This window comes from Salvelinus sp. IW2-2015, linkage group LG8 (genome assembly GCF_002910315.2).
Source record: "Salvelinus sp. IW2-2015 linkage group LG8, ASM291031v2, whole genome shotgun sequence".
Lineage (NCBI taxonomy): Eukaryota > Metazoa > Chordata > Actinopteri > Salmoniformes > Salmonidae > Salvelinus > Salvelinus sp. IW2-2015.
The window spans coordinates 39,333,565-39,354,940 of record NC_036848.1 but is presented as its reverse complement, the minus strand read 5'-3'; the positions used below and the strand labels follow the sequence as shown (position 1 = coordinate 39,354,940).

The window sequence follows — 21,376 nt, the reverse complement described above, 5'->3', positions numbered from 1 at the left end:
ACTTCAGGAGAAAATCCTAATGCTAGTGTGGATGTATGGGCGTAGGTTTAGAGAATATTATATCCCAGAACAACAGCAAAGGACCTTGTGAAGATGCTGGAAGAAACAGGCACAAAAGTATCTATATCCACAGTATAACGAGCCCTATATCGACATAACCTGAAAGGCCGCTCAGCAAGGAAGAAGCCACTGCTCCAAAACCGCCAGACTACAGTTTGCAACTGCACGTGGGGAGAAAGATCTTACTTTTTGGAGAAATGTCCTCTGGTCTGATGAAACAAAAATAGAACTGTTTGGCCATAATGACCATCGTTATGTTTGGAGGAAAAAGGGGGAAGCTTGCAAGCCGAAGAACACCATTCCAACCGTGAAGCACGGGGTTGGCAGCATCATGTTGTGGGGTTCTTTGCTGCAGGAGGGACTGGTGCACTTCATAAAATTGATGGCATCATGAAAATTTGGTGGATATATTGAAGCAATATCTTAAGACATCAGTCAGGAAGTTAAAGCTTGGTCGCAAATGGGTCTTCCAAATGAACAATGACCCGAAGCATACTTCCAAAGTTGTGGCAAAATGGCTTAAGGACAACAAAGTCAAGGAATTGGAGTGGCCATCACAAAGCCCTGACCTCAGTCCTATAGAAAATTTGTGGGCAGAACTGAAAAAGCGTGTACGAGCAAGGAGGCCTACAAACCTGACTCAATTACATCAGCTCTGTCAGGAATGGGCCAAATTCACCCAACTTATTGTGGGAAGCTTGTGGAAGGCTACCTGAAACGTTTGACCCAAGTTACACAATTTAAAGGCAATGCTACCAAATACTAATTAAGTGTATGTAAACTTCTGACCCACTGGGAATGTGATGAAAAAAATAAAAGCTGAAATAAATAATTCTCTCTGTTATTATTCTGACATTTCACATCCTTAAAATAAAGTGGTGATCCTAACTGACCTAAGACAGGGAATTTTTACTAGGATTAAATGTCTGGAATTGTGAAAAACTGTGTTTAAATGTATTTGACTAAGGTGTATGTAAACTTCTGACTGTAGATGTGACCCAGCCATGGCAAGCTGCAGGTTGGGCACCCATGATCATGGATCTCTTATTTAGAGGAAGCCATTTGCGACAAATTTAAATACCACAAAATAATGTTCCAGATACAGACTTATTTCTTAGCAGGAAGCATTCTAACTAATAAATTATGGAATTGGCAACAATGCCCTTGAGTGGACTCTTCTTTGTAATGACTATYCAACACCACAAGATGGCAGTAAAGTAAAGGTCTTTGTCATGGCTATTGTAGTTTTACCACTAGTCACCAGTCTATGCAACAGACATGTTTTATAGTTCACCTGAATTACCAAGGTTTCTAACTCGTAATTAGGGCTTCAAATCAAATTGTATTTGTCACATGGGCCGAATACAACAGGTGGTAGACCTTACCATGAAGTGCTTACTTACAAGCCCTTAACCAACAATGCAGTTCCAGAAAGAGTTAAGAAAATATTTACTAAATAAACTAAAGTTAAAAAAGTATCAAAAAGTAACGAGACTGTATACAATAACGAGGCTATATACAGGGGGTACCGGTACCGAGGCATCTCTGTATACCTGTCGCAAGACCCACTGGTTGATGCTTATTTATAAAAACGTGCTTAGGCCTCACTCCCCACTATCTGAGATATTTACTGCAGCCCTCATCCTCCACATACAACACGCGTTCTGCCAGTCACATTCTCCCAAGAGCACACACATCCCTAGGTCGCTCGTCTTCTCATTTCGCTGCAGCTAGCGACTGGAACGAGCTGCAACAAACACTCAAGGACAGTTTTTATCTCAATCTCTTCATTCAAAGACTCAATCATGGACACTCTTACTGACAGTTGTGCCTGCTTTCCGTGATGTATTGTTGTCTCTACCTTCTTGCTGCTGTCTATGCCCAATAAATGTTTGTACCATGTTGTGCTGCTGCCATGTTGTTGTCATGTTGTGTTGTTACCATGCTGTGTTGTCTTAGGTCTCTCTTTATGTAGTGTTGTCTCTCTTGTTGTGATGTGTTTTGTCCTATAAAAAATATWTWTTTTTTAATCCCAGCCCCCGTCCCCGCAGGAGGCCTTTTGGTAGGCCGTCATTGTAAATAATAATTTGTTCTTAACTGACTTGTCTAGTCAAATAAAGGTTACATTTWWAAAAAACAAATGGGGGGGGGCAGGCTATGACTTGGGTGACTGGAGTCTTTGACAATTTTTTGGGTCTTCCTCCTACCCCGCCTAGTATATAGGTCCTGGATGGCAGGAAGCTTGACCCCAGTGATGTACTGGACCGTACGCACTACCACCTGTAGCGCCTTATGGTCGGATGCCGAGCAGTTGCCATACCAGATGGTGATGCAACCAAACTTTTTGAGGTTCTGGGGACCCATGCCGAATCTTTTCAGTCTCCTGAAAAGCTGTTGTCGTGCCCTCTTCACAACTGTCTTGATGTGTTTGGACCATGATAGTTAGTTGGTGATGTGGACACCAAGGAACTTGAAACTCTCAACCTGCTTCACTACAGCCCCGTCGATGGTAATGGAGTCTATTCGGCCCTCCTTTTCCTATAGACCACGATGAGGTCATTTGTCTTGCTCACATTGAGGGAAAGGTTGTTTTTCCTGGCACCACACTGCCCGGTCTCTGACCTCCTCCCTATAGGTTGTCTCGTCATTGTCGGTGATCAGGACTATCACTGTTGTGTCGTCAGGAAACTTAATGATGTTGGAGTTGTGCTTGGCTACGCAGTCGTGGGTGAACAGGGAGTACAGGAGGAGACTAAGTACACACCCCTGAGCGGCCACAGTGTTGAGGATTAGCGTGGCATATGGGTTGTTGCCTACCCTTACCACCTTGGGGCACCCCATCAGGAAGTCCAGGATTCAGTTGCAGAGGGAAGTGTTTAGTCCCAGGGTCCTTAGCTTAGTGATGAGCTTTGAGGGCACTATGGTGTTGAACGTTGAGCTGTAGTCAATTTTAGTGCACTCATTTGTTTTAATCGTATTGTCTGAAAGCGTTCAGAATACACTGAAAGCATCCAAAATACATAAGTGATGAAAACAACAATGCGATGTCAAAATAAGTTGATATTTGGATGTGTGGGCTTTATCAACGTGTGCTTTATCAATTTAGACTTCAATATTCTTGTAATGCTTTTTGTATAAAAAAAATCTTAATTTACAGTTCAATTTGAGAAAATGAATTGTGATTAACCACAGCAAATCCTGCAACTAACTCAATTTTTTGTCTATTGTTTGACAGCCCTACTCCTAATACATTGTTCTGTGAAGTGTAGAGATAATTAAGACCTGACGTTTAATAAAAATAATTTGGCAGCGGTGGGATTCGAACCCACGCCATCGAAATGACTGGAGCCTAAATCCAGCGCCTTAGACCACTCGGCCACGCTACCTTCCGAAGACTTCCAGCGTACAGAAACGGATTTGAATATATACAATATTTCGTAGGGGGTTCCAAAAGCAATAATATCTTACTTGTGATCTTACCTTACCAACACAACAGACGGAGACGTCCATAACACCAGTGGTGGTAGGTTTACTTCGCTGGAAGATTGCTAACTAGTTGCCGCCAGGGACCTACCCTTTCATGGGGCTAACTGCTGTAGCTAGACTTGGGCTAGAAAGTTCTAGCTGCAGAATCATGCATTGCAGTCTTTTGAAATGTCGATAACCTTAGAGAAGAGAACTTCAGGCAAATATTGTGATAACCCCTTTCATCTGTGGCTACTTACATGAGATCCACTTTTAACACTTAACAGTTGTTTTTAATTTTGACTTTCACCACGTGGCTCACTAATGCTGCGTTCATAACCAAGATGGAAGGTTGTAATTTACCTGGATAACAGAATTTACGGAAGTAAAATCAGAATCACCTTTATTCGCCAGATACATTTGCATGTAAAGAAATTTAACTGTGAAATGGTGCTGCCACAATAAAAAAGAACATGCACACAATAAACAGAATATAGAGACAGGATATATAGACGCAGAATTTACACAATCCACATACAGTATGTACACAATGAACACTAAGCAAAAAACTAGACTACACTATAAGCTACAATATGAATTGTGCATGTATAGATGTACTAATAAAGACATTTACAGGATGATGTGCAAATTGTTCACCTAATACCTTTTTTGCACTATTGGTAAGTAAGCATTTCATTGTAAGGTCTACCTGTTGTATTCAGTGACAAATAAACGTTGATTTGATTTAAAATTGCAATAATCTGTGTGTGTGTGACCTTGTGTGTAAGAGATGGGTGCCTTTTTAGAAGTGTAACTTGGTCCCAAAAAACGTTTGATTTCGCCTAATTTTAACATTCTGTCAAAAAGAGCACGTTCCACTTCATAAAAAACATGTTTACCCGTCTCAAGAGATTAAATAAAAWWAAAAAATACTATAGTAAGTGCCTGTTACGTGCCAAATAAAGTCACAGGGTTGAAAGTAACAGGGTTGACGATTTCATCTTAAATCAGCCATGAATCCGCTGGTGACGTGGGAATGGAAGCTTGTTGTATGCAACAGGGAGGGGCAATTGAATGCAAGCTTCACAAAAAAATAAATACATGTTATATCATTTCTAGCCTGTCTATGGATAAGAGGGTCGACTTGTTATGCTTGACCCGCTCAGTTTCCCTCCACAAAACACCAGAAAATGGCCAAATAGAGTAGAACCAGCTGGCCTGATATAAAGAATGATAGTAAAAAGCTTTGGAGTACCTTAAATAAAATGTTGGGCAAAAAGGCAAACTCAGCTCCATCATTCATTGAATCAGATGGCTCATTCATCACAAAACCCACTGATATTGACAACTACTTTAATGATTTTTTCATCGGCAAGATTAGCAAACTTAGGCATGACATGCCAGCAACAAACGCTGACATTACCCATCCAAGACTTGCCTCATTAAATAAAGGTTAAATTAAAATTTTAAAAGTATAACTGACCAAATTATGAAAGACAAGCATTGTAATTTTGGATTCCAAAAAGTGTGTGTGGAAGAGGTGAACAAATTATTGATCCAAGACATGTTAGCTGTTGTCTATCAACAATAACAAGCCACCTGGGTCTGACAACTTGGATGGAAAAATACTGAGGATAATCGTGGACGATATTGCCACTCCTATTTGCCATATCTTCAATCTAAGCCTACAAGAAAGTGTGTGCCCTCAGGCCTGGAGGGGGAAAAAAGTAATTCCCCTACTCAAGAATGGTAAAGCKCCCTTTACTGGCTCAAATAGCCGACTAATCAGCCTGTTACCAACTTAGTAAACTTTTGAAAATAAATGTGTTTGACCAAATGCAATGCTATTTTCAGTAAACAAATTGACATCAGACTTTCAGCACTCTTATAGGGATGGACATTAAACATGCACGGCACTTACACAAATGACTGATGATTGGCTGAGAGAAATTTATGATAAAAAGATTGTGGGAGTTGTTTTGTTAGACTTCAGTGCAGCTTTTGACATTATTGATCATAGTCTGCTGCTGGAAAAACGTATGTGTTGTGGCTTTACACACCCTGCTATATTGTGGATAAAGAGTTACCTGTCTAACAGAACACAGAGGGTGCATCTCCAACATAATCCAGGTAGAATCAGGAATTTCCCAGGGCAGCTGTCTAGACCCCTTACTTTATTCAGTCTTTACTAATGACATGCCACTAATGACATAGACACACAGGCTTTCAGTAAAGCCAGTGTGTCTATGTACAGTATGCGGATGACTCAACACTTTACAGATCAGCTACTACAGCGAGTTAAATGACTGCAACACTTAACAAAGAGCAGCAGTTCATTTCAGAATGAGTGGCAAGAAATAAGTTAGTCCTAAATATTTCAAAAACTAAAAGTATTGTATTTGGGACTAATCATTCACTAAACCCTAAACCTCAACTGAATCTTGAAATTAATGATGTGGAAATCGAGCAAATTGAGGTGATTAAACTGCTTGGAGTAACCCTGGATTGTAAACTGTCATGGTCAAAACATGTTGATGCAGCAGTAACAAAGATGGGGAGAAGTCTGTCCACAATAAAGCGCAGCTCTGCCTTATTAAAAACACTATCAACAAGTCAGGTTCGACAGGCCCTAGTTTTGTCGCACCTGGACTACTGTCTAGACGTGTAGTCAGGTGCCACAAAGAGGATTTAGGAAAATTGCAATTGGCTCAGAACAGGGCAGCACGGCTGGCCCTTAAATGTACACAGAGCGCTAACATTAATAATATGCATGTAAATCTCTCATGGCTCAAAGTAGACGGGAGATTGACTTCATCACTACTTGTTTTTGTAAGAAGTATTGCTTTTCAATGCTGGCGAAAACTTGGACAAATGTTGAGATTAAGTGAGTTAAAATCTTCCTAGAAGTCACAGAGGGTACATTGAGGGATGTCAAAATGCTGAATCTTGGCACTTTAGCAAGTATAATTCATATTACATTCTCCATGTGTTCTATATTAAAGGACACTTCATTTCATAAAACAGGCTTTTAAAACTCAATATTGGGAGGCAATTTCTACTTCAAATATCAAAGAGGTAAAAGGCACTCTTCATGGAATGACCCTTGTGCAGTTGAATGAGTATATAATAGAACAGCAGCGTCGATTGTGTGTTTATGTAAGCGTGTGTGTGGTTGTTATGTGTGTGGTGTGTGTGTGTGGTGTGTGTGTGTGTGTGTGTGTGTGTGTGGTGTGTGTGTGTGTGTGTGTGTGTTGGTGTTGGGTTGTGGTTGTGTGTGTGTGTGTGTGTGTGTGTGTGTGTGTGTGTGTGTGTGTGTGTGGAGAGATTAATGTGTGGAGAGTCAGTGCAAATAGTCTCTAAGGTGCAGGTCTGAGCTGATAGACAGCTAGGGTTAGGTGTTCAACAGTCTGATGTCTGATCGCCTTGTGGTAGAAGCTGTCTCGGGGGCTGTTGGTCCGAGACCCGATACTCCAATACCGTTTGCCAGATGGTAACAGAGTGGTGATAAATATACTTGTATATTGTGTACAGTACTTACGGTTTCAATTGGCTCGCTGCCAGCTGCACAAGAAGGGGTGTGGCCAAATTCTATTTGGTGTGACTATTGGCCAGAAATACTTTGTGGTTGTCACTGACAGTAAGCAATACGTGCAGGGAGTGCATGTTGCCATGGTGGACAGGTGGGCCACAGGCGTGTTTAGCAGGACACAAAGTTTTAAAACATGCGTTACATTTCACATATTAAGGAAATTACTTTGATAACAGAATTTTCATCAGTTAAATCAGAATCACCTTTATTCACTAAATACATATGCATGAAAAGGCATTTGACTCAGTAAAATGGTGCTGCCACAATAAACAGAATAAACGGACAAGACAAGTATTCAGACCCCTTGACTTTTTCCACATTTTGTTACGTTGCAGCCTTATTCTAAAATGGATTAAATATTTTTTTRTTTCTTATCAATCTACACACAATGCCCCATAATGACAAAGAAAAAACATTTAAAACTGAAATATGACATTTACATAAGTATTCAGACCCTTTACTCAGTACTTTGTTGAAGCACCTTTGGCAGCGATTACAGCCTCGAGTCTTCATGGGTATGACACTACACGCTTGGCAAACCTGTATTTGGGGAGTTTCTCCCATTCTTCTCTGCCGATCCTCTCAAGCTCTGTCAGGTTGGATGGGGAGCGTCGCTGCACAGCTATTTCAGGTCTCCATAGATGTTCAATCGGGTTCAAGTCCAGGCTCTGGCTTGGCCACTCAAGGACATTCATAGACTTGTCCCAAAGCCACTCCTGTATTGTCTTGGCTGTGTGCTTAGGGTCTTGTCCTGTTGGAAGGCAAACCTTTTCCCTCCCTCTATCCTCACTAGTCTTCCAGTCCCTGCCACTGAAAAACATCCCCACAGCATGATGCTGCCACCACCATTCTTCACAGTAGGGATGGTGCCAGGTTTCCTCCAGATGTGATGCTTGGCATTGAGGKAAAAGAGTTCAATCTTGGTTTCATCAGACCAGAGAATCTTTTTTCTCATGGTCTGAGAGTCTTCAGGTGCCTTTTGGAAAACTCCAAGTGGCCTGTCATGTGCCTTTTACTGAGAAGTAGCTTCCGTCTGGCCACTCTACCATAAAGGCTTGATTGGTGTACTGCTGCAGAGATTAACTCTGTCAGAGTGACTATCGGGTTCTTGGTCACTTCCCTGACCAAGGTCCTTCTCCCTCGATTGCTCAGTTTGGTCGGGAGGCCAGCTCTAGGAAGAGTCTTGGTGGTTCCAAACTTCTTCCATTTAATAATGATGGAGGTCACTGTGTTCTTGGGGACCTTCAATGATGCAGAAATATTTTGGTACCCTTCCTTTGACCTCATGGCTTGGTTTTTGCTCTGACGTGCACTGTCAACTGCGGGACCTTATATAGACAGGTGTGTGCCTTTCCAAATCATGTCCAATCAATTGAATTGGCCACAGGTGGACTCCAATCAAGTTGTAGAAACATCTAAAGGATGATCAATGGAAACAGGATGCACCTGAGCCCAACGTTGAGTCTCATAACAAAGGGTCTGAATACTTATGCAAATAAGGTATTTCTGTTTTTGCTTTGTCAATATGAGGTATTGTGTGTAGATMAATGAGATATTTTTTTTATTTAATCCATTGTAGAATAAGGCTGTAACAGAACAGAATGTGGAAAAAGGGAAGGGAACTGAATACTTTCCGAATGCACTGTATAGTGTACTTCTGTCTTCGTTAAAAGCAAGTTGTCATCCAGTAGACTTTGATAAAATGTCCAATATCCTTGCACACGTGGATATTCTGTGAATGTTAAAGGTTTTACTCACATCGGCTATGGAGAGCGTGGTCACACAGTCGTCAGAGGACGTAGCGGGATTTCTTTTAAGTGTCCAGATTATTGTTCCGCTCCTTGAAAGCGGCAACTCTAACCTTTAGCTCAGTGCGGATGTAGCCGGTGATACATGGCTTCTGGTTGGTAAATGTACGTATGGTCAATGTGGGGAAGACATCATTGATGCACTTATTAATGAATCCGGTGACTGATTTGCTTAGGGAGTACCGCTTCCCTCAGATTCAGCTCATACCGAGACTTGAACTCAGGACCTCTGCCTCGCAAACACACATGACCACCCTCGTGAAGTGTTCCAACGTACCGTGCAAGGCCTCTTCAATTGCGCAAGGGCACTTCAGGTTGATGAGTGAGTTCCACAGATTCCCATCTGCTACATTCTCCCCCTAAACTCACTCCACAGCAACCCCAGGGGTTGAACCAGCGCAGCTGTAGATCCAAGTCCAGTGGCACCACTGTAAAGGACATCACGCTGCCTGCCCAGCGAGTACTGCTTCCCCCTGATTCAGCTCATATGGAGACTTGAACTCAGGACTTCTGCGGAAACACACGTGGCTGTCCTCCTGAAGCATTCCAACACACCGTGCAATTAAAAAGTTGACACTTCAGGCTGATAAGTGAATTTCACAGATCCCAAACTGCTGCACTAATAACTAAGATCCAGCAAGGTTGATCATCAAAAGAGCATGGTTTGGTGATCCATGCTTATGTGATAAGAACCTTGCCTGAGACCTGAAGACCTGTTAGTTTGACATGTGTTAGTTTGTGTTAGACGTGTTAGTTTCAAGTTTCCGGCAAGGGTAGTCATTATAAGGTTAACATGTGACTGACTGGGTTAAGACTGTGTTAGCCTGTTGAGCTAAACGCCTAGGAATTGGCCCTGTGACATGGATCCGTCTCTTCAAGGAGAAGGTCAAAGGGGGGTGAAGTGTAAACCAGGTGGTTCGGTGACCTCGCTCTTGTGATGAGTAACTTGTCTGAGACCTGAAAAGTTACATTGTCTGGCGCACAGGAAACCTGGGTTAGAACCCCATCAGTCAAACTGTCACGTTGTTAGAGGGATTTTATTTCCTATGTTTATCAACCAATTCAATTAAAACACTCTGTCCATACATAAGAATTTGTAAGATACTTATCAGCATAAAATGGACAGAAACCAGTCTCAAAATCAATCAATCAATAGCGTTTATTCTCGAGAGTACTGATCATAATGCATTTTACATCAGGTTATATAATAATAATGACGTCATAGGTTTTAAAATGCCCTTCCTCCTTTCGGATACAATGGCAGTATAGTTAGTGTTCTCATTACTGTCTGCCACCTGTTAAACTATCTGCAACCAACCCAAGGTCTTTCCCCTCCCTGGGTAGATACATCATTCAAGCCTGTCTGAAGATAAACCCATTCTTTCCAACAAGGAACATATTACACTCAGCATTATGATTATATTAAGTTTCATTCATACAGTAACATCTAAGTCAAATGTATACATATTTTAGTCATTTATTCATAAAAATCCCATAACACACGTGTCTTCAGGTCTCAGGCAAGGTTGTTCATCACGTGCATTGATCACCAAACCACCTCTGGTAATCTGTCATTAAATGGGGTGCACAGATCCTTCTGCTTCTGTTTTCCACAGAAAGTGTTGTTGTGTTGTAGGCCTGATTTCCAACCCAGTCAGTTATATTGGTGCCGTGATCTCTGAGTAGGAGGTGAAAGGGGGTTGAAATGTAACTTTTGATGTGTAACCTTGCTGGAGACTTTATGACTTGTGTTAGCTTCCAGAACTCATCCATATGGGCTTTAGCTAAGTGGGCTAACACAGTCTTGTGACATGTAGGAGACCTGGTTCGAACCCAGTTCGTCACAAGAGCAAGATTTAATAGGGAGTGGACAGGCTATGCTTAGAAGGACTATGACAGGGCTATTCAACTGTATTCTTATGGAGGCCAATTTGTCCTTTTTAATGCGAACTGTGATCATCATAGAGMGGAACAGAAGGTACATTCATATTCCAGAGTCTTAGCTTTCAGGAATGGAGTTTATAGTTTATAGCTGAAACGGTTTGAACGCTAGAGCCAAATTCATAGGAAGAAAATAAATTCAACATGCCACATTAGCTTCAGAAAGCTAACCAGAAGCTTCTGTTTACCACAGTGAGCATTTCATTATATCTGTTCTCCTGTACTTTTCCTGGCTGGCTAAGTACCAGGATGTTTTTGGTTTTGAATCTGACTTTAGAGAAGTGAATTTAAAAACTTAATCTGAATGCATCTGAGAAGTTGAATATATGAAACTTTGATCAACTTGAAATGATAGTTTGTAAACTTGACACACAGACAATGAATGCAATAACTCAAATCATATCAAATTTTATTGGTCACATACAGTCGTGGCCTAAAGTTTTGAGAATGACACAAATATTAATTTTCAAAGTCTGCTGCCTCAGTTTGTATGATGGCAATTTGCATATACTCCAGAATGTTATGAAGAGGGATCAGATGAATTGCAATTAATTGCAAAGTCCCTCTTTGCCATGCAAATTAACTGAATCCCCCAAAAACATTTCCACTGCATTTCAGCCCTGCCACAAAAGGACCAGCTGACATCATGTCAGTGATTCTCTCGTTAACACAGGTGTGAGTGTTGACGAGGATAAGGCTGGAGATCACTGTCATGCTGATTGAGTTCGAATAACAGACTGAAAGCTTCAAAAGGAGGGTGGTGCTTGGAATCATTGTTCTTCCTCTGTCAACCATGGTTACCTGCAAGGAAACACGTGCCGTCATCATTGCTTTGCACAAAAAGGGCTTCACAGGCAAGAATATTGCCAGTAAGATTGCACCTAAATCAACCATTTATCGGATCATCAAGAACTTCAAGGAGAGCGGTTCAATTGTTGTGAAGAAGGCTTCAGGGCGCCCAAGAAAGTCCAGCATGCGCCAGGACCGTCTCCGAGTGCATCTCCACGCACAGTGAGGCAAAGACTTTTGGAGGATGGCCTGGTGTCAAGAAAGAAAGCAAAGAAGCCACTTCTCTCCAGGAAAAACATCAGGGACAGACTGATATTCTGCAAAAGGTACAGGGATTGGACTGCTGAGGACTGGGATAAAGTCATTTTCTCTGATGAATCCCCTTTCCGATTGTTTGGGGCATCCGGAAAAAAAGCTTGTCCGGAGAAGAAGACAAGGTGAGCGCTACCATCAGCCCTGTGTCATGCCAACAGTAAAGCATCCTGAGACCATTCATGTGTGGGGTTGCTTCTCACCCAAGGGAGTGGGCTCACTCACAATTTTGCCTAAGAACACAGTCATGAATAAAGAATGATACCAACACATCCTCTGAGAGCAACTTCTCCCAACCATCCAGGAACAGTTTGGTGATGAACAATGTCTTCTCCAGCATGATGGAGCATCTTGCCATAAGGCAAAAGTGATAACTAAGTGGCTCGGGGAACAAAATATCGATATTTTGGGTCCATGGCCAGGAAATTCCCCAGACCTTAATCCCATTGAGAACTTGTGGTCAATCCTCAAGAGGCYGGTGGACAAACAAAAAAACACAAATTCTGACAAACTCCAAGCATTGATTATGCAAGAATGGGCTGTCATCAGTCAGGATGTAGCCCAGAAGTTAATTGACAGCATGCCAGGCCAGATTGCAGAGGTCTTGAAAAAGAAGGGTCAACACTGCAAATATTGACTCTTTGCATCAACTTCATGTAATTGTCAATAAAAGCTTTAGACACTTATGAAATGCCTGTAATTATACTTCAGTATTCCATAGTAACATCTGACAAAAATATCTAAAGATACTGAAGTAGCAAACTTTGTGAACATTTATATTTGTGTCATTCTCAAAACTTTTGGTCACGACTGTACACATGGTTAGCAGATGTTAAAGCGAGTGTAGCGAAATGCTTGTGCTTCTAGTTCCGACAGTGCAGTAATATCTAACAAGTAATCGAACAATTCCCCAACAACTACCTAATTAGCTAAAGTAACAACAATAACATTTGATTTGATTTGATACGCACAAATCTAAAGGGATGGAATAAGAATATGTACATATAAATATATGGATGAGTGATGGCCGAGCGGCATAGGCAAGATGCAATAGATGGTATAAGATACCGTATATACATATGAGATTAGTAATGAAAGATCTTTAAACATTATTAAAGTGGCATTGTTTAAAGTGACTAGTGAGTCTCTATMTAGGCAGCAGCCTCTCTGAGTTAGTGATTGCTGTTTAGCAGTCTGATGGTCTAGAGAATTTCAATAAGCATTTTTCTACGGCTGGCCATACTTTCCACCTGGCTACCCCTACCCCAGTCAACAGCCCTGCACCCCCCACAGCAACTTTCCCAAGCCTCTCCCATTTCTCCTTCACCCAAATCCAGATAGCCGATGTTCTGAAAGAGCTGCAAAATCTGGACCCCTACAAATCAGCCGGGCTAGACAATTGTTTCAACCGTTATTATTAGCCTGTTCAACCTCTCGTATCATCTGAGATCCCCAAAGTTAGGAAAGCTGCCGCCGTCATGCCCCTCTTCAAAGGGGGAGACACTCTAGACCCAAACTGTTACAGACCTATATCTATCCTACCCTGCCTTTCTAAGGTCTTCAAAAGCCAAGTTAACAAATAGATCACCGACCATTTCGAATCCCACCGTACCTTCTCTGTTATGCAATCTGGTTTCCGAGCTGGTCATGGGGGCACCTCAGCCACGCTCAAGGTCCTAAACGATATCATAACCATAATCGATAAGAGACAATACTGTGCAGCTGTATTCATCGACCTGGCCAAGACTTTCGACTCTGTCAATCACCACATTCTTATCGGCAGACTCAACAGCCTTGGTTTCTCAAATGACTGCCTCGCCTGATTCAACCAACTACTTCTCAGACAGAGTTCAGTGTGTCAAATCGGAGGGCCTGTTGTCCGGACCTCTGGCAGTCTCTATGGGGGTGCCACAGGGTTCAATTCTTGGGCCGACTCTTTTCTCTGTATACCATCAATGATGTCGCTCTTGCTGCTGGTGATTCTCTGATCAACCTCTACGCAGACGACACCATTCTGTATACTTCTGGCCCTTCTTTGGACACTGTGTTAACTAAACCTCCAGACAAGCTTCAATGCCATACAACTCTCCTTCCGTGGCCTCCAACTGCTCTTAAATGCAAGTAAAACTAAATGCATGCTCTTCAACGATCGCTGCCGCGCACCTGCCCGCCCGTCCAGCATCACTACTCTGGACGGTTCTGACTTAGAATATGTGGACAACTACAAATACCTAGGTGTCTGGTTAGATTGTAAAACTCCCCGCGATTCAAACCGACATAATAAATAAAATTAAACGCAGACTAACGTGGTCAGAAATCTCAATGGCAAGCAAGTCGCAGCAATGAATAATTGAGTGCGTGCGTGTTCACGCGAAGGGGGCAGGGGAGAATTTTGGCAGGTGGGAGCTTTTCGCCACAACACCGGCCCAATGGTAAGGATAGTTGGTTAGCTAGCATGTCACCACTTTGAAAAATCTGACTACACGAACAGTGAGCTAATGTTAACTAGCTAGCTAGCTAAATATCACCTGGTAGGCTAGCTAGTAAGGCACTTGATTGGCTAGTTAGCTACATTAGCTAAAGTTGGCTAGCTAGCTCACAAAAGGATTTGTGGGCTCAATGTTTTCCCCATACAAAACACAGAAACAGTTTTGTTCCAAGAGTGCATCTGTTGTACATGACTAAGCAAATGACCTGTGAAGTCAGTTAGAAATGTCAGCAGGGATGGAAATTAAGCTAGCCCGAGGCTAATACTTTTCAGACTGGGGTAGTAGAAAATGTGCCAAACTAGCCTGACACAGCAGGGAAATTTTTGAATTTCCATTTCCAATTTCCAATAAATACCATTTAAAATAACACAAGCATATTGCTATTACGTTGTTATAACTAACTTCTTTCAAAACAGGGTTTCTCACAAACTCATAAGCAGATACTGAGACCCACACACACCACCAGAGACAGATGGCTGGCACAGACCTTTCATAACCTGATAAGGCAGGAAAGGCCTTGATCAAAAGGGTGCTTGGGTCTGCATTTCACGAGATACTGAGACACACACACCCAAGGACAGAGGGTGAGGCAAACCTTTCATAAAAACTGATAAAACAGGAACGTCTACGCACACACAAAATCTCCTGTTTTAGCTGACATTTCACAGAGACACACAGATATGTCAAAATAGGAACATCTACGCACACACCTAAACTCCTGTTTTAGCTGAACATTTCTGAAGACAAAGAACTCTACCTAGAGCCAATGGGACAGTGATACTAGCCTGAAGGGGACCTCGCCCAACTCATCAGGACCAACCAGAAGACCAGACCAGCCAGACTCAACCTACTTTATTACCTGTATAAAATACATTTGCACTATGTTTTCGGGGCTCTTTCCGACGGTTCCCTATGAGCCAGACAGAACGAGTCCATGCACGCTTGTACCAGATATCTTTACTCTGAATAAACTGCCGCTTGTCATACAATTTACCACCTAGTCTGAATCGATCCTTGACCGGCTCACCCTTCTCCATATCCCATTATCAACAGAAATTTGGTAGCAGAGGATGGTTGTCTAGATACCGCGGTCCAGAGTGGTTGATGTGGATGTGAGGGGGCGAGTTGGTGAAGGACGGTTCGCGGAGGACAGGTGAAATCTTTGGGGGGAGGACAACAGTTCTGCTCAGCTCGGGAAACTGATCTCCTGGTCGACCATAAACAAGGTAAGCAAGACCTGTTAAATCAAACTTTGCATATTGTCGTATAGTCTATCCAAATTTCGATCAGTATTACCGAGTGTGGGTAAGAATTCTTGTTTAAATTTATGTGCATAGATGACATGTGAATGACAGTGAAGTAAATATATGTGGCCATATAATTCTATTCAATAAGTCCGGCTGAGACCGGTCCGGCAGAGACCGGTAAGGAATAGAATTGTGTTTTGATAAATCTATTCAATAAGTCCGGCTGAGACCGGTCCGGCAAAGACCGGTAAGGAATAGATTTAATTTGTAATTCCTGATTAAGAGTTATCCATAAAGTCCGGCGGCCGTGACTGATCGGTAAGGGATAGACTTAATTTGTATTGTTGCTAAGTGATAAGTTATCCAATAAGTCCGGCTGAGACCGGTCCGACTGAGATCGGTAAGGGATAGACTTAATTTGTATTGTGATAAGTGATAAGTTATTCAATAAGTCCGGCTGAGACCGGTCCGACTGAGGTCGGTAAGGAATAAACTTAATTTGTGTTGTGATAAGACCTACTCAATAGTCCAGGCTGAGACCGGTAAGGAGTAGGTTTGAATTGTGTAGTGATAAGTYATAGCTATTCAATAAGTCCGGCTGAGACCGGTCCGACTGAGYTCGGTAAGGAATAGGTTCAGWGTGTTCGAGAGATCTTTAATGTAATGTGCAAGTGTTGAATGTATACTGATTAATGTGAAGTATTTTAAGTGACAAATATTGACTATATTGAATGAATGCTTAAATGATGAGTTTAAATGTGCTGATATAATCTGTTGGTTYCGCATTCCACAACGCCTTATAAATTAAATAATACATATAKAWTTCTGAGTGTACYAGGGAGGAGCTCTGAGATAAGACAGAGTACGTGTCTCCAAGAATTCATCACGGGTATTTACCAGTGACGGGCTAAGTATATTCAGATAGTCTAATATAGTGATGAAATTTAATCAGATGATTTAAAATATAGAGATAAAAGTTAAAATATAAAAAACATGACAATATGACGACCCCAAATACTCCAAAGCTAAAATTTWACGATTTTCTAGATCAGAAGATACAAGACAGGTCAGGGGGAAAAGAACAGTGGAAGTCTATAAAGAAGGTTTGGGAAGGGTTGAAGTTGAAATGGACACAGGCAGGTTATCTAGGAGGGGGGCCGCCAAGCCGGGTCCATTGCAATACTTCACCTCTTCCGGCAAAAGGTACCCTAGACTGTCCTGATCATCTAGTTGAGCATTCCAGATAATTCCTCCATCCCAGCAGAAATGTCCCATCCACATAGTAGTATTTTAGATCTGCAGATAGACCAAAGCCCAGTCTATTTTAAAATTACTATAGTCAAGTCTGTTGATTATAGTATTTAGAAACAGATGTTATCATTTTAGTAATCAACCTAGCTAGCTAGTAAAATTTACTTTTTTTTGTCTTTCAGATGTGTGGACCGGAAGCCCAATGACAACAGTCGGGTCTGCAGCTGCCATTTTCCGTTGGGAAAGAGAAATGGCCCTATTTTTACCAGAAAAGGTAGCTCATCCACCATGGCAGAAGATGAAGATTCAGACTGTTGATTGGGAAACAAGAACAAAGGCATGTTGAGGGACCACTTGCCACGTTGTCCAAGTTGGGTTTGTGTTATGATAAACAATGCATTTTCTGTCCAGATAAAGATGATGATACAGCATTGAAAAAGACCTACCAGTGCATCCCTCAGACCATTCGGTGCATGGATATCCTGTGCCAGTGTGATGACATCCTGTACCAGTGTGATCTGAGCGCAAGCGTCCAGTTGTAGAGACTACAGCAGATCGAGCCTGTGGACAGACAGGTCAGTAACTCATCGAATGTGATACAATTCATGTGTATATTTATCTGCAGAGTATGTTTGTGTATGGTTCCCATGATTTAAGATTGGGTGTTGAGGGACCACTTGTCACATTGTCCAAGCTGTGTTTGTGTTATGATAAACAATGCGTTTTCTGTCAAGATAAAGATGGTGATACAGCATTGAAAAAGACCTACCACTGACCAAATGTCTCTTTGTTTTCCAGTCTAACAGGAGTGCATCCTTCAGACCATCCGGTGCATGGACATCTTAGGCCAGTGTGAATGAGCACAAGCGTCCAGTGATACTAGGCGGTGTCGGAGGAAGGCCCAAAAATTGTCAGAGACTCCAGTCACCCAAGTCATAGACTGTTCCCTTTGGTAACGCACGGCAAGCGGTACCAGAGTGCCAAGTCYAGGTCCAAAAGGCTCCTACCCCCAAGCCATAAGACTGCTGAACAATTCATCAAATGGCCACCCAGCGCATGTGACAAACAGAATTTGATTCGATTTTTGATTTGATTTGGAGACTACAGCACATCGAGCCTGTGGACGGACAGGTCAGTAACTCATCAAATATGATACAATATTGTGTAAAACATTGAATTTGTAGATGCATCGAAATGTTGACTTTATGTTCCCTTTTCCCCATGTTTTAGACYTGAGGCGTGACATACGGAACATCAGACTCACCCCACGAGAAGCAGTGCATGATCAATGACACCCTCAGCAGGGAGATCTGCTGGTGGTGATGTACTGTACTCTCTCACTCTGGTGATAAGACATAATTTAAACATCCCAGATATAAATTCCCAATGTACCCATGATAAAATACAATGTGAATTCAGACCAGCCTTTGTGATTGAATTTACATTAACTAAATTACTTTAGTTGGCTGCTTTGAGCAAAACTTGAATGTAATATAACCTATTCTAGGAGCCTATTGTTTGTATGATCTTTATATCTTGTTCACTTGTTTTTCAACAATGTCATGTACAGGCAGGGATGACTGGGGCCTTCAGCAAGTAAGACACAGGGGTAAGATATAATTTGAACATCACAGATTTAAATTCCCACTGTGCCCATGATAAAGTTAACCACATTTCTTTAGTTAGCTCCTTTGAACAAAACTTGTTTGCAGTGGTGATTTTAGGATGTAAATCTTGGTGGGGCAAGCTCACACTGGCCTAAGATGTCCATGCACTGGACGGTCTGAAGGATGCACTCCTGTTAGACTGGAAAACAAAGAGACATTTGGTCAGTGGTAGGTCTTTTTTTTATATGCATGCCAGCAAAGCCATTACACAACACAACACTAAACAATGCATTAATTGGACTATAACTGTGACAAACAGTGCCCACAAACTGTGATGGCCTACATAAAGCTGTCCTAACATAGCAGTCCCAAAACCTTACAACCACTACACATGGCTGTCAGCGGAGCCTTGTCTGGCAGCAAAACACTTAACTCAGCCTCATTTACTGCCTTTAAAAAAAAATAGCTGATATGGCTGACTTGCTTTAAAATGTTTTGGTTTCTACTGACAATTGAGATGTACAAACATTCGACGATGACATTTCTCTAAAACAGGCTATAGGCTACATGTGCACCACCAAGTCAGAACAGTATGCTAAGTTATGAAGGGAAAAGGGACCAAATTAATAGGGTGAGGCACATGGGCTACTAACAGCTTACTACACAACATACACTTAGTGTTAATGTCTTAGCTACAGTATACATATCTCCCTGGCATATTACCTCATTTATGCAGCAGCATACAATTTTTGGAGTCACCTTGTTGTTCTCACTTGAACAGGAAGGTGGCACGGCGGTCCTTCGTGGGCAAATTTTGTCATCAAACTTGGTCATTCTCTGGATTTATGGTGCTTTCAATACAACTGGAAACTCATGATGTTAGTGATCTTCAGGCTGGAGCTCTAGAAAGAGGCCTGAGTTCCCGACTTGGAATTCTGAGTTGGATGACCATTCAAAACATATTTTCCCAGTTGGAGCTCGTTTTTTTCAGAGTTTCCAGTTGTCTTGAACTCATTGAAGTCTGAGATTTCCCAGTTCCGAGTTTCCAGTTGTTTTGAACYCYGCAGAGGTCATGCTGGATTGACAYCATGGCCAATGTTGAATGTTTATCCTTTTAAGCTTGGAAAAGAGACCCTTAAACRCAGACTTGGACCACACAACCACMCCACTGAATAGCAGGCTAGTGATTGCTTTGCAATGCTTGCAGTTAGCCACTAATTCCTTCCAAACTGCTCATTGTTGAATTTGCAATTTCCAACTTGTTGTGTAATGTTTATATCCAATGGCCGACGAGCACCGAAACATTTTATCTATAATTMATKTTTTTAATTTAACTTCAAATGACAAGGATTGAAAAGGATTTGCCAGTAGATTGTTTACTTGATTCATGATGACTGCTAGCTTGCTAGCTAAGATTTTGAAAGTATGATGTTGACATCAGTCCAYTCAAAGCTACTGTAGATATTGACGTCATTTTGTCTGTGGCCAATGACCTTGAGCCTTCTTGGATGGGCACTTCTAATGTAACTCTATGGTAGCACCCAAGGGGCTTGAATTTTCTAGCTCTCCCTTTAGATTTTGCGGTGACGTAGTGTCCCCATGAGTGAGAAAACACTGAGCCAATCATGGCGCAACTAGAAAACATTACCAACCCCTACGCTCCGTATTTTCCGCTGGCTCCCCCACAACCACAGAAAGCACTGAGTTAGGCTGAAACGCCTGCATTTTGGAACAGCCTTACACAAGAAAGCAAAAAAGAGACCATGTTTGTTTGTGGCTTTATTAACTCAATGATTATTTTTTATCATGTTTTACATTGTTTGCTTACTGATATGTGACACGTATTAATGCCAAAATAACATTCAAAACAGGCAACAAAAAACATTAGCTCAGCAAAAAAAGAAACAACCTTTTTTCAGGACCCTGTCTTTCAAAGTTAATTCGTAAAAATCCAAATAACTTCACAGATCTTCATTGTAAAGGGTTTAAACACTGTTTCCCATGCTTGTTTAATGAACCATAAACAATTAATGAACATGTACCTGTGGAACGGTTGTTAAGACACTAACAGCTTACAGACAGTAGGCAATTAAGGTCACAGTTATGAAAACTTAGGACACTAAAGAGGCCTTTCTACTGACTCTGTAAAACACCAAAAAGAAAGATGCCAAGGGTCCCTGCTCATCTGTGTAAACGTGCCTTAGACATGCTGCAAGGAGGCATGAGGACTGCAGATGTGGCCAGGGCAATAAATTGCAATGTACTCTGGAGCGGAATCGATTTGGAGGTGGAGGGTCCATCATGGTCTGGGGCAGTGTGTCACGGCATCATCGGACTGAGCTTGTTGTCATTGCAGGCAATCTCAACACTGTGCGTTACAGGGAATGCCAAGAGTGTGCAAAGCTGTCATCAAGGCAAAGGGTGGCTACTGAAGAATCTCAAATATAAAATATATATTGATATGTTCAACACTTTTTTGGTAACTACATGATTCCATATGTGTTATTTCATAGTTTTGATGTCTTCATTATTATTCTACAATGTTAGAAAATAGTAAAATAAAGAAAAAACACTTGAATGAGTAGGTGTGTACAATCTTTTGACATATATATATATATATATATATATACATATATATATATATATATATATATAGCTAAACAGGTGGGGCTCAAAATGATGGGTCGCCCCTGCTTGTTTGTAATATAATATATTGGGTCGCCCCTGCTTGTATGTAATATAACCTATTCTGGGAGCCTAGTGAGTGTGTGTGTACGAAATATTTGAAGTGTTTGTAAAATTCACGATGTCAAAAATG

At 41.6% G+C, this 21,376-nt stretch overlaps 1 non-coding gene across 1 annotated transcript; it reads right to left on the bottom strand.

The window, feature by feature from the left end:
- Positions 1–3,364: 3,364 nt before the first annotated feature.
- trnal-uag (transfer RNA leucine (anticodon UAG)) lies at positions 3,365–3,446 on the bottom strand. Its single transcript has one exon. It is a non-coding gene; the product is annotated as a tRNA-Leu (tRNA).
- Positions 3,447–21,376: the final 17,930 nt, after the last annotated feature.